Source organism: Diospyros lotus, chromosome 14 (assembly GCF_014633365.1).
Source record: "Diospyros lotus cultivar Yz01 chromosome 14, ASM1463336v1, whole genome shotgun sequence".
Taxonomy (NCBI): Eukaryota; Viridiplantae; Streptophyta; class Magnoliopsida; order Ericales; family Ebenaceae; genus Diospyros; species Diospyros lotus.
In genome coordinates, this window is record NC_068351.1 from 27651670 (window position 1) to 27667271 (window position 15602).

At 32.7% G+C, this 15602-nt stretch overlaps 1 protein-coding gene across 1 annotated transcript in view; it reads left to right on the top strand.

Annotated features, from left to right (window-relative positions):
• LOC127789970 (factor of DNA methylation 1-like) overlaps positions 1 to 15602 on the top strand; it is a 53412-nt gene that overhangs the window by 23411 nt on the left and 14399 nt on the right. The gene's annotated exons all lie outside the window — the stretch shown is intronic.

Genomic DNA, 15602 nt, shown 5'->3' on the forward strand with positions numbered 1-15602 from the left:
TTCGCCTCAATTTTCTTTTTCTCTTTCATTTCTCGTTCCAGTCATTGTCTTTTCCCAATCTTTTTTTCTTTTTTCTCCCACATTCTTTTTCTCTTTTTATTAGATTTTCGGGATCTGATAGCAATCTTCAAGAATTTGGGAAAGAATTCTAGAAAATTATAGAAACTGGTTCAAGAAAGAGATGGGGGGGGGGAAATGAGAGAATTAAGTGAGGGAGAGAATAGAATTGAGGGGGAATTCAATGAGATTCAATTCAAAATTCTTTATGCCTTAATATAAGGGAAACATTTGGATCTCGCTATCAGTTCTCGCCATTCCATTCATCCTTATTTACATTATTGCCCTTTTTAGAATGAGTTAACTACTTCTAACTATCCACGCATGTACTTCTCGTCTCTACCCTTGCCTCTAGATCATGACAAATTCCCCCCTACTTGAGATATTTTCTGTTCTTAAGAAATATTAAGAAGGCTGGTTGTGTGAGGGAATTGTCAAAGTAAATCAAGCAAGTATTCCCAAGTGTTATCATCTTGGTGGTGATTTGACCGCTTCACTAGTATATGAAGGGTGCGCAATGTTTGTACAAGATCCTCCGGTTTAAAATAGAGTTGGGCTCTACTGTCACATCTATCTCCTTAGACAGTTGAGACAAATTAGAGGCCACCTATTATGTTTTCACAAATCTCTTAAGCAAAAAGACATGAAAAATCGAGTGAATCCTTGAGTCTTCGGGTAATTGTAACTTGTATGCCACCTTGGTTACAATGGGGTAGGGCCATAATCATAAGACTTAGCTTAGTCACTTCTTCTTTAGCAATAGCCTTCAAATGAGTGAGCTGGAGCTTCAAGTATATCTTGTCCCCTACTTTGAACTCTCTGTCATTCCTCTTATGATTTGCATATTGCTTCATGCGATTTTGGGCCAAAGCTAACTCCTTTAACTATTGTAACATACGTTGCCTTTTTTCTATGTAAGCTTTCACTATGGCCACTGTGGTCTTCTCTCCTATAGCTGGGAGCAGTGGAGGTTTGTAATCGAATAAAGTCTCAAAAGGTGATCTCTTAATTGATGTGTGGTGATTGAAATTGTACCACCACTGAGTAAGAGATATCCATTTATGCCACCATTTGGGGTGTAGGAAACATAAGTATTGCAAATAGCTCTCCACACGTTGATTTACTCGCTCAGTTTGACCATTCGTTTGTGGATGGAAGGTTGTGGACATCTTGAGTTTCACTCCCAAAGACTTCATCAACTCTTACCAAAACAAGCTAGTGAATATCTTATATTTATATGAGATTATTGCATTTGGAACCCCATGTAACTTCACCACCTAATCCAAGATGCCCTAGCCACTTCTTGGGTAGTGTAGGGATGAGTAAGGTTGAGGAAGTGTGCAAATTTGCTGAACTAATCCACTATAACTAGAATACAATCTTTCTCTTCTAATTTAGGTAAGCCCACTATAAAATCCATAGTCACACTTTCCCTGACTTGTGTAGGAATGGGCAAGGGTTGTAATAGGACTAGCTAAGCTATAGTCTCATACTTGCACCGCCTACAAGTGTCATAAGCCAACACAAATTCGGTGACATACCTTTTGAGTTGAGGCCAATAAAAAATTTACTTCACTTTATGATATGTATTTTAAATTCTAGAGTAACCCCCCAAAGGGGATTCATGAAGGGAGTTTAGTATCTTCCTCCTTAATTCTTCACTACTATCAATCAGTATCCTTCCCTTGTACCTTATAATTCTCTTGTTTAGCGTATAGCCAGGCCTCCCATTAGGGTTCAATGCTAGTTATTCCAGCAACCCCTCCATCTTCTCATCTCCTTCATAATTGCCCTCAACTTTCCTATATCAATCCGGTGTAACAGTAGTGATGGCTGTCATTTACCCTTCCTCTGTACACCTAGACAAAGCATTCGCGGCTACTTCTCTCTTCCCTTCTTATACTGAATAATATAGTCCAGGCCCATGAGTTTAGTCATCCCTTTCTTTTGGAGGTGCGTGTAGAGCTTTTACTGTAATAGGAATTTCAAACTTTCATGATTAATTATAATTATGAACTGACCTCGAGGGAAAGAGGTGGGCCATCTCCCGCCAATATTTTTTATTTTTTTGTTGAAACATTTAATTATTAAATGAAAAATAAAATAATTTATGAAAATAATATTAATAATTATTTAATTGATCAACATAAAATAATTTAAAATTATGATAACTGGTAAATTAATTTAAATTATTACATCAAATTAATATTTAGTTTAAAATGTAATTATATTATAAACCTAATAATTATAATAAATTAGTTTAATATACTGTATTCTTTTTTAATATGTTCATAATTTTTTAATATATATATTGTATTATCAATAAATAACTAATGTTCAATTATAATAGTTTAATAATTATATTTGTTCATTTACAAAAAAATATAATTATATTAGGAATTATGTATATATATATATATATAAGTGTTAGTTAAATCTTAATAATTCTTTTTTATTCTTTTATAGTTAAAATTAAAAATTTTAATCAATAATAATGGGAAAATGGTTTATTAATAACGATTTATTTAGCCTATTGTTAAAATTTATTTTATAACAATGAGATTTATATTTAATCATTAATAATACTACATTAATCATCAAAATTAAAGTCGTCATTATTTTTTTGTCGTTAATACCTCTTCTTTTTTTTTTGTGTAGTGTAATATATGTGCTATACTAAGATAATACTAGCACTTGGTATCATTTTTTATATATATTTTTGAAATACAGAATGATATAAATAATAGAGAAATTTCGTGAAAGAAAGATTAATGATTTATATAAATGACTTAATTAGAAATGTAACGACTCAAATTTAATAATGTAATTTTTTATTATACCTTGAGATGGTATCGGATAGTCGTGATGTGCAACATATCATTTTTGGGTAATTAATTTCTAAATATTTGAGAGTCAAGGCGTGGTGTAGGTTTATACATTGAAATATTCGAATGAGGCATGAGAGTATTTGGATAGGCAAAGACGCATCCGGATGAAGGTTGAGGCATCCGAATGTGGCAAGCAAGCATTCGGATGAGAGCGAGGCCATCTAGATGGCTTGAGGGCTTTCAAATGCAGCAATAGAGGGGCTGATTTGGATGTTACAATGGCCAATCTGGATTGCTTGTGAGCAATTCAGATTGCGCAATTTTCTGTGTATGATTTTTAGCTTGCAACCTGATTTTGACTATGTTGCAATCCGAATCTCTCAAAACGTAAAATATGAAAGTTGTAGATCTTTCTCTTGTCGTTCCATAGCATCTTGAGTCACCTCAATCGGAACTCAGATAAGAGAGTTATGCCCAAAATTTGTAGAGGTGTTGAGGCTGTCACTTTCCATTCGAATGGGTTAGGAGTAGAATTAAGTGAGCCATTCGAATGACTCACTATATCATTCGAATGACCCTCTCAATGCTTGGGTCTCTTATCCGAATGGCCTAAGCTATATTTGAATGGCTCTCACATTTCTTAACTCTCACATCCAAATATCTCGTGCACACTACGAATACATGTATATATGTATATATATCATTCGAACTACCATTGACTCAGGAAATACATAGAAACTTCTAGATTTGGAAAAGTAAACGAATGGATAAGCATAAATTATGAGGAAAATATAAAAGAGGGAAATTGTGAGAAAATATCAAAAAGAACAAAAGAGATAAATTTGTAAGTCTCTGTGTTTTCTTCAAACCCTTTTCCCTTTTCTTCAACAGCGAGCTAAACCCTACCGACCAAGGTGTATCTAGCCACTATTAAGCAACGTAGAAGGTGCAAGAAGGCAAGTTCCCTCTTTTTTTTTTTCCTTTTCCTTGAACTCTAACTTGCTATTAAGTTGGGATACGGGCTCTGAGATCTTGGTTGTGACTTTGTTACTTAAACGGGATGTTTTTAACAGCCACGTGGGGTTTGTTCCTCCCCACTAATCCTAAGGAATGAGGTTTTGATTGGAATTTGCATGGGAGACTTGTCTCTTCTCCATGCCTTGTTATCGTTCGTATGCCCTAAAATATCTTATTGTGCTCTTGAGACTTAAGCAAAAAATTCGTGTTTCGGTGCTACTTGTTAGCCGTGTTAACCATGTTCATAAACTGAAAATAACTTTAACTTGCATATATTGCTCACTGTCATGGCATGTCTTAGACGTATGGTAATTGTGCATGTGCATTGAAATTTGTATACGTATACTTCGCGCAATTTCTATGTGGTCACTTTATGTGTTGCATGTGCATTGAAAAGACATGGACAGAGATGATTATGCACACTGCGGTTATGTATTGTTGGGATATATCCCCCAAAACTAGTAGGCACTAGGCTAACTAGAGTTATGTTCCTGCGGTGACGACTAAGGGGCGCACCCAGTGGTTACGACCATAGGTGAGATTATATATATATATATATATGGCTATAGCCAGGTATATGAGATAGGACCTATAGTCCACATGTTATCACAGTTTCTTTGGGTGCTGGTATGAGGTACAGGCCGGTATGTATTATGATGCATTTTATATTGTTATGTGAGGCCATTGGCCAGTTATGTGCTTACTGGCTTTTATGTGTGTTATGCATGATATTACCATTACGGGTGGGTGTGTGATTTTTGAGTTATAATCTATCATCAACATCTATATGCTTATTGGATATCGCCCACCATACTTGTATCAGATTTTTATCTGTCATGTTTTTCTTTCATATTTCTTATACTTGTTGGGTTTTGTAGTTCACGTTGTACTCTCCTCCATTCCAGATAAAGATAAGGGTATAGTTGGCGAGGAGTCAAGCAGGAGGGACGGGTAATAGTATGTGCGTGCAGGTCTACTCTCTTGTTAAAGGTCTTGGGAGATGATATTGTGATTGTATAGAACCCTATTTTGTTTTGTGTAACCTAAATAGATTTGTGCTTGTAATCTTTAAGGTTTGTTATATTGATGTGGGTTTGGTGGTAGATGTTTTATGTATGTATGCTTGTAGCTGGTTATTATTCCCTGCATGATGCGTATCGCTCTCTTTTCTAGGTTGCTCAAGGAATAGGGTAGCTGAAGGAAGGGATGTTACAAAAAATGACTCAAATAAATTCAACGAGAAACTAATTATAACCCTATTATACAAAGAAAGTAGTAAATAATCTAATATTATATTTTTAAAAAAAATAAAAATAATATTAATATTGGATTAATATTTAATTATCTAATATTAGATTAAATAAATTAACATATTATGATAAATTAAATATTTAAATAAATAATTTTTGATATTAATGTTTATGTTATAATACTATTATTATTATTTTGATATTCTAATGTTATAATACTATTATTACTGTAGCTATTCTAATGTTTATGTTTGTTTTTTATTGATATTTTAATATTAACTTGAATAAACTGTGTAATTTTTTTTCTATTAAAAAATTATTTTTAATTATTTATTTTATCTATTTCGTAAATCAATCTTATTTTCTATAAATGAACAATCTTTTATATCTTTTTGATTTTTGAAAACTATATTGTGCCAAAAGGTTATGTACAAATAAAAATATTTTTTCACATTGTTAAAATGAGGAGATTCAATATTAGACATTCAATTTTAATTCTGCTTTCTTTTACTTCAAAAAAAAAGAGCATGTCAAATATTGAATGATCTGTTAATAATAGAAAGAGTCAACCCTAATAATGTAATGGATGAATCATCTTCTATAGTGACTCAATCAATCATTAAAAGATTATTTAAGAAATTATAAAAAAATATGATGGATTAAAGACTCAATGCATTTGAAGTACAAGAGATAATAGTAATAATTCCAACTCATTTATATTAAAATAAATTTATATTATATTTTTAATTTTCATGTCACCTCAACCATATGAATTTAAGTTTATTCATATATTTAGGATTAATCAAACACAATGCATTTATTGAGGCTTAAGTATTTAAAATAATTGACATTATCTTAAATTAATTAAATATCAAATAGTATACTAAATATATTATTAAATGAATAAATGTTTCATAAAGATAATATTAAATATATTTTTAATTAAGGTCGTGTTTGATGTATACTATATATATATATATAAATGTATGTCCTAAATATGTTTGATGTATTTTTATTTTTAATTTAAAAAGTTATTATAAAATTAATATTTCTATTCTAAGTGTTAGCTAATTAGGAGAAAGAAAAAAGTATATTTATGTTATATTTAAAAATAGAAATACATACACATTAGTATTACTAAACTATAGCAGAGGAACAAAATATCTAGTAATTTAGACTTTGAAGTAAATAATTAATTAATTATAGCATAACTTAAAATATATTGAGTAAAAAGACAAAAATGACGCCTTCTAATGTCTACAGTTGTCCTAATACACTAGAAGAAATAGTTAATTAGTGTATTATCATTTAAATTATATTTTAATTTATAAATTTTTTATATTTAATTTTATATTTTATGTACATGAAATATATTTATGTATATATTTAGAATTTAAATAAATACTTGTGTAGATTTTAAAAAATTTATCATTAACTACTAAATATATGTTAGAAGTAGTTTTAAGTTTAAGTTTTGTGTAACGATAAATTTTAATTTTTTATATAAAATATACAAATGATATTTTAAACAATTATTTTATTTATAGTGTTATAATATTAAAATATAGTGTATGTTTTATATAAAAATATAAATAAACATAGACATATAATACATCGATCATTATGGGAGTAGTTTATATTTTGAACTAAATATTACTAATAGTTAATTATAATACATTTAATATATATTTTAATTTATAAATTTTTATATATTTAGTTTACATTTATATATATTTCATTTTATATTTATGCACATGAAAAATACTAATTAACATATTTAGAATTTAAATAAATATATTTAGACTTTAATTTAAATAAATATATTTAATTTATTTATTTATAAATAAAAAATTTAAATTTTATAAATTAATATTTTCAATTCATCTAAAGTTTGAGACATAAAAATTTTTGTCTCAAAATCCGCATCAAATTTGAGATAAAAAATTATTCATCTCAAATTTGATACAAATTTTTGTTTGTCTTAAAATCTATCTCAAATTGAAATGAAAAATTATCTGTCTCAAATTTGAGATGGATAATTTGAGTTTTCAAATCCGTATCAAATTTTTCGCCTCAAAATCTATCTCAAATTTAAGACAGATTTTTTTTCATCACAAAATCTATCTCAAATTTGAGACGGATAATTTGAATCTCTAAATTCGTCTCAAATTTGAGTCTCCAAATCCGTCTCAAAATTTTCAATCTAAAAAATCTATAAAAACCCAAAAGTCCAATATAAAGGCTATGTTACCAAATTGTGAGGGTCTGTCTCCGAAAGTCCCACTAACATAGAAATTCTGAGAGAAAGTTCTCTCAAGATGAAAGTTGAGTAAAACTCAATCAAGATCATGTATAGTATACCATCAACATCAAATAGCAATGAAGTCACTTTTTTTTTTTTTTCATACATAACAAAATAAGCATCATCATTTACATTCTGTTAGGCTGACTCAAAGGAAATACAACAAGCCCAAATAACAAAGATATAACCATTAGCATCGCATAAACCAACAAACGCCCCCAAGACCTTTTATTCAAGTGAACTCTATACACATCTAACCCAATAAATCATGCCCTGCTAGGACTCTTCTCATCTTTTGTTTTACCTGTACTTGGAATGATGTAAAGAGAAAAAATAAGCCGCAAGGCCCAACAAGTATAATACAATGAAATGGAGCATGAGAGATATCATAATGGAGACTTAGTAAACAATAACAAACAATATATGATAGGATCGTAACATAGAGTAACACAAGTAGAATTGTAAAATGGTACATCACGGATAGAGTCATAACCGAGATCAGTATAATCCACACAAATAACAAGCTCCTACTATAACATGAATAAGGTACAATTCGATAACCTTACTACCATATAGTCTCTGGAACCCATATAATGCTATAAGCACAACACTCATTTATCTTGCAATAACATAACATTCATGTCACAAGCCAACCCACTCTAGGCCCATAAATCCAATCCACTATGTGGCACTAGCACATATCTACAGTACCACACCCAAAGTATGCAGTGACCTCACCATAATAATTCCCTCAGCCCACTATCAACTCTGCAACACTAGCACATGCCTATGATGCCACACACCAAGTATGCAATGGTCTCATCATAGCAGTGCCATCAGTTCGTTCTACTATCCCCTATTATATAGCACTCACCTATAATACCACACGCCAGGTATGTAGTGGCCTCATCACAGTGGTGCCCTCAAACAGCTTAGCTCTGCAGTATAAATTGCATTAAAAAACACGTGCATGTCACTAACATACAAATAAAAAGAATACCTTGAATAATCTCATTGCCTCCCTTAGCATCAGTTGCTGCCAAAGTGAAAACCCTACGTTGAACATGAGGTTGATTTGGAATAGGTAGCTAAATAAGTGATGCTGTTGTCTGAGGAGTTGTCCCATGCATCATGGGTACGCCCTTACTCACTGTAGGTCTTTAGTCCTGGCCTGATCACTGATCTCCAACCTCTGGACTTCGAGGACAATCTCTCTGTTTGTGCCCTATCTGGCCACACAGAAAACATACTATTCTGTCTAAACAATAGGGACCATTATGCTTATTGCCACAAGTATTGCACGATAGAGTCCTTTCTGCACTCTCGACTAAACTAGTCTCTCGTCTTCTCTTCCGATCCCCTTTATGGCCTTGAGATGAACTTGCCTATTCCCTTGGAATTCCTATGCTAACGAACTTTCGGAGGCAGGCCCTCACAATTTGGTAATAGAGTCTTTATATTGGACTTCTGTCATTACAAAAATCTATCTCAAATCCTCTATTTTCTTGCAGTGTTGCAATAGCTTCCTAGAGACCATCCTTTTATATTCCTTCACAACATTAATCTTTTCATGCTACAATCGTGCTCTACCTCCACCTAGTCTAGATTCCCAAGATTATAAATTTTAATTATTGTATTTCGACAACAACAAAAGTCTGTCGTGGATGAACCCAAGTAGTTGGGTTCATTTACAAGGAATCTTGATTTAGCTTGCGTTCATTACAATGAACCTAAATCTAGCTTGGATTAATCATCATCATCATCATATATCTCTTTCTACCTCTCTCTTTCTCTCATTTGCAATGAATCTGGTCATCGCAGATGAATCTAGGCAGTTATGTTCATTTGCAATAAACCTAGATGGTTTGGGTTCATCGTGATGAACCCAAATTTGCCTTGGGTTTATCATCATCATCATCATTATCATCTATCTTTTTTTCTCTTCACAAGAGTGATTATTGCTTGGGGTTAGGGGTGTTCGCGGTGCGATTTGGCCGGTCTGAACCATTTTCAACAAGCCAAACCGTTAGTGCGATTTTTCAACCAAATCAGACCGCGGTCTGGTTTGGGTGCGGCCAAACCGCACCACATTTGCAGTCTGGTTTGGTGCGGTTTACCGCGGTTTAAAAATCTAATACAAGTGCCTTAAAATCACTAAAAATGTTACTTAAAAATAGTAAATAAAGACAAATATTAGTAAATAAAGACAATCAAAGGTAAATAAATAGAAGCAAAAAATAAAGGCAAGAGTGTAATTCAACATACAACATTTCAACATTGAAAGTAGAAAATAACCTGTTTAGTTTAACAATGAATTATGCAATTAACATGTTTAGAAAATAAACAAATTATCAAATTAACCTATTTAGCAATGAATTATGAATTATGCAATTAAATTAACCTGTTTAAAAAATAATCTATTTAACAAAAAATAACTTGTTCAACATTGAAAACAAAAAATAACTTATTCAACATTTCAACATACAACATCCAACCTGTTGTAAATAAACAAAACATGGCATAACATTGTTATAATCTATTCAACTATTTAGCAATAATTCTATCCAACATATTCAACAATTATAACCTGTTTAACAATGAATTATAGTTGGCTACCATCAATCATAACTAAGTATTTAAAGTCCAAAATGGTAAAAACATGCCACGCAATAACATAACCATTCAAAATAAGATAAGTTACAATCCAATCCGATCGAAATACAAACTTAAAAATTCAAATTTCATAACACAACCACACATGCTCCAAGCTCCAACTTCAACTTCATCACAAATCAATGTTTATAGCATCTGTTGTCATAGTAGATTTATCTGTAATATTAAGAGAAACAATAACGTTAGAAAAACAAAATGTTAACAATTAATACAAATAAAATAATAAACATGTTTGATGAGTAAATAAAAAATTACCAGATTCAATTGATTCATAAGTAACATGCTCTTCTAATATTGAAGTCATATCCGATGGTAAAGACGTCCCTCTCAACCAATTTTGACAACAAATCAACGCTTCTACCATAGATGGACTCAATGAACTCCGAAAGCAATCAAGTACCCTACCTCCAGTGCTAAAAGCTGACTCAGAAGCGACTGTTGACACTTGGATGGCAAGAACATCTCGAGCAATCTCTGATAGGATATGGTACTTTGATGAAGTTACCTTCCACCAATTCAAAATATCAAAAGTATTATTTCTTATATCCTCGTTAGGCTCAGCTAAGTACCTTTCAAGCTCATTTTTCATTTCAAAAGCATTATCTTCAATACATTCTTTCTCAAAATCAGATTTGAACATGTTAACATCATCATCCTCATCAGAATCCACAACTGAAATCTTTTGTTCAGAACTTGTCCCACCCTGTTTATGTTCTCCTGATTGTCTATTTGAGTTATTTGTTGCATAAAAATGCACTAACTTCCCTAGAGCACTCTTGATAGAATCCATTACATTTTTTACTTCATCTTCAGAATAGAGCTTGTGTAAACAAAATGCGACATATTTCATCTTGTACCTAGGATCAAGCACAACCGCCACATAAAGAAGTATATTTTGTTTTTCAATATTGCCCCAATACTTATCAAATTTTATCTTCATACTAGAAGCCATATCTTTCAAGATTGATTCATAAGTTGAACTCCATTTGTTTAGTCTCCCAAGTACATTACAAATTTCATGAAAATAATTATTTGCAGTAACATTCAAAGAAGCACTAAACATGAGGGTAGCATCATAAAAAGTCTTCAAAAACTTGCAGAATGTTGCACAATTCTCCCAGTCTTTAGAATTTGGTGGCCCAATTGGCCTTTTCCCATTTCTATCCTCTTCACAAAAATATTGTAAATAGAGCAAATCCTCTTCTTCCAACAATTTAAACGCGTCAACAAATCTCAGTGCATGCTCTAACATTAAATAAGTGGAGTTCCACCTTGTTGGCACATCCAAGCACACAAGAGCCTTCTCTTCTTTACAAGTATTCTTGACACAACTTTTGAATCTTGACAACCTTGAAGGAGAAGCTCTAACATATCTAACTGCGTTACGTATAGCCATAATAGAGAAGTCCAATTCTTTTAAGCCTTCACCCACTACCAAATTAAGAATATGAGCCGAACATCTCACATGTAAGAATTCCCCATCACAAACAACACTCTTCCAAATTTGTAGTCTTTTCTTCATGTGCCCAATAGCCCCATTATTAGAAGCAGCATTGTCAACTGTGATTGTGAAAACCTTCTCAATACCCCATTGTTTCAAACACGCCTCAATTGCTTTACCAATTGTCTTTCCCTTATGATTTGAAATTTGACAAAAGTTCAAGATTCTTTTTTGCATTTTCCATTCAAAATCTATAAAATGAGCCATAACCACCATATAATTGACATTTTGAATGGAAGTCCATGTATCAATGGTAAGGGAGACTCTTTGTGAATTCTTAACAAAAAATGACTTCAACTTCTTCTTTTCATCATTATAAAGATTAATTATATCCCTAGCAATTGTAATGCGTGAAGGAAGATCAAACTTAGGGCATGCAACACCACAAAATGATCTAAAACCTTCTTGCTCCACAAACCTAAATGGCAATTCATCAATGACAATCATTTTGGCACATGCCATCCTACAAGCTGTTTGACTAAATCCCACAGCTAGAAGATTACTACCTCCAACACTTCCATCCTCATTGTCACTATTCTTTAGATAACATAAAATCTTCTGCTTCTTATCTTCTACTCTGTAAGGATTCTTTTTACATTGATTGTTTACATGATTCCAAAGAGTACTTGTCCCGTTTTTTCTAGTATCACTTGCATAATTTTTACCACAATAGTTGCACACTGCTCTAGGGTCAGAAAGGTCATCCTCATTTCTTGTAAAATGATCCCATACTTCAGATTGTTGCCTAGATTTCTTTTTCATTCCTTTGTCCTTAAACTTAGAAGGTAATGGAGGTTTAGAACCACTGCCTTCATTGAGGTTTTTAATGGATGAATCATTGGTGCTACTATCTGTTTCCATCTGCCATTGAAGCAATAAAAAATTTGAAATGAATCATTGGTGCTACTTTAATGGACCTATATATTAGCATCAATTAGTCATTCATTTTCAACATATTAGCATCAATATATTAGCATCAAATAAAACAGAAACTAATGGACCTATATATTAGCATCAAATAAAACAGAAACTAATAGAGCTTTTGGCAATTATGATTCTAGCTAGATTCCATTTTCAGCATGTGATTAGATTTCTATAAGAAATTAATAAACTATAAAAGACTTCTATAGTTTATTAATGATCCTTCTATAGTTTACTAATGATAATTCTGAGTGGTAATTAAGCAAATGATGTCATATGCTTAATTATGATTCTAGAAACATCATAATTAATGGACCTATATATTAGCATCAATTAGTCATTCATTTTCAGCATATTAGCAATTTAGCATCAATATATTAGCATCAAATAAAACAGAAACTAAGACCTATATATTAGCATCAATTAGTCATTCATTTTCAGCATATTAGCATCAATATATTAGCATCAAATAAAACAGAAACTAATAGAGCTTTCGGCAATTATGATTCTAGCTAGATTCCATTTTCAGCATGGGATTAGATTTCTATAAGAAATTAATAAAGCTAGATTCCATTTTTCTTCCCTTTCTGTCTGCTTCAAAAAGAAATTATCAGGAATTTTTGTTGGTTCCATCCTTCCGACTGTGCTTTTGGATTAGGAAGGGGCATGTCGCATGTATATACATGTAGGATATATACCATTTAAAGCACTACACGATTAAAGTCTGTCGATATTATTTTCTTAGCATTGTAAGTATACGTAGCAATGAATGTGATACTTATATATATATATATATATATATATTCACCTTAAACTTGAAGTAGATTAACACTGAATGATCCTCGTTGGTGAGATCGGCGAACCGTCTTGGCCCGAGCTTCGGCCCCAGCTATGTCTCTTAGATAGCTCTAGATCTGCCGAGCTTCCTCTCCTTTGTCTCGATCTGCCCGAGCTTCCTCTCCTCTGCCTCGATCTACTGGGCTTCTTCTCTGCTTCGGCTCGAGCTTCCTCTCCTCTGCCTCGATCTACTGGGCTTCTTCTCCGCTTCGGCTCGAGCTTCATCTCATCTGCCTCGATTTGTCGTAGCCGACGGTGGAACCGTGGGTGTGGGCTGCTGACGGATGATTCCGATTGGGGGAACTGGGGAAGGGTTGCGCGGGTGGGGGAGGGCCGGATAGGACTGCCGTATAGGGTTGCGCGGGTGGAGGAGGGAGCTGCCGATTGCAATAAGGTTGCGGGTGGGGAAGGCGGCTCTGCCGAATGCGATTAGGGATTAGGGTTGGGTGTGGGGGAGGGGGTTGCACGGGGCTGATGGTGAGTTTATATATTAATATATTTTTTTAATTTTTTTTTATTATGTTCTGGGCAGTTCGGTTTAAAATCGAACCGCCTAATGTCCAAACCGCGAACCGCGCGGTTTGGACAACTTTCAAACCATTTTCGACTGCAAAACAAAAAAACCGACTGGTTCGGTCTGGTTCGGTTCGGTCTGGCCGGTTTCCGCGGTGCACCGGTTTTTTTGAACACCCCTACTTGGGGTATACCTTAATCACAAAAGAAAAAGGAAAACCCAAAACCAAATTATGAAACAATTATGATTAGGAAACCAATTAATATTATATTAATTTGAGTAAAACAATATTTCCACAAGAGCCCACTGTTAGATCCAATGGTTTCTCAACTTGGATTTGAAATACCCATGAAAGAACTTCAAAATACAACAATGTCTTGATGTGAATATGTCATATAGATTGCATTTACATGTTATGATGAAATGTGCATACATACACGATGATATTATTGATCATACATCGCACATGATTTGAGAGTACGGGTCGGCACCGCTACTCTACCAAGGGTGCACCCATATACCTCAGCATGGTCAGGAAGCCGTAAAAATGGAAAGTAACATTAAGGTACAGTCAGCTCAAACAAAAGGAAAAGGAAAAAGACATTTTACATATTGCATCCATGCACGAAATATGAATATTGTACCCTCACTTATATGATTCATCATCTGATTTGGGCTATGTCCCTAGAATATTCAAACGTTTTAGATGAATATGTAGTAGATGTGGATACGGAAAAAGCATGTGACGAGACTTACCATGTGCATGATGTTTATGATTATGAAATTTATGTATTTAAGTTCTGCTACTTGAAATTTTGAACGTTTTGAAAGTCCATGATGTAATTTATGTTAATGTTAGGTTCGATTCCTACTTCTGTTGATGATATGGTGTATGATATTTTTTATGCTAGATAGGCAAATGAAAAAATTTGAGAGTTGTAATGTGATGAGTTTGAGTTAAAAAAAATATATAGACTATTTTTTTTAAATTATAGCATATCCGAGAAAGTGGGGTATTACATGATTGCCGACAAAGACATTGAAGATTGACTTTTTTTTTAGTTTAGCGCCATCACGAGCGCCCCTTCCCTAATGCCCCATTCTGAAGAAAGGAGTTCAATTTAGCATACCGAACAAACGATCGCAAGGGGATTCGAACCTGGTGTTGGTCCCTTAGGGTATGGCCACTCAAAATGGGGGGTGAATTGAGTGATTTTTTTTTTTCAATTTTAAAAAATATTCTCGATTAATGATTTTATTAAAAAATATATTTGATAAATATAATAAATTATATTTGAGATTAATAATAAATGTAAGCTACAAGATATAACAAAAATAAATACAATGAGGCACAAAACAATTTATAGTGGTTCTGTATCTTCACATATACCTAGTCCATTCTCCAAGCTCTAACCACCCTTGGGGTTCCACTAAAATAATTTCACTAAGATTTCCACACTAGTTCACCTTAGAAATTAGATACACACCTAGATTACAACGGATTCTAGGCAACCACTACACCAAGGTTTTCTTCTTAACTTATCTTGAAAATTAGATTCACCTAGATTTTAATGGTTCTAGCAAACCTATACAATCCACAATAGTAATTTAAATGTTACAAATAATTTGTCCACATTTTGACACAAATAAACAATTAAGAACAAATTATATAAGGTAATAATATTTAAATAAATAAATAAAT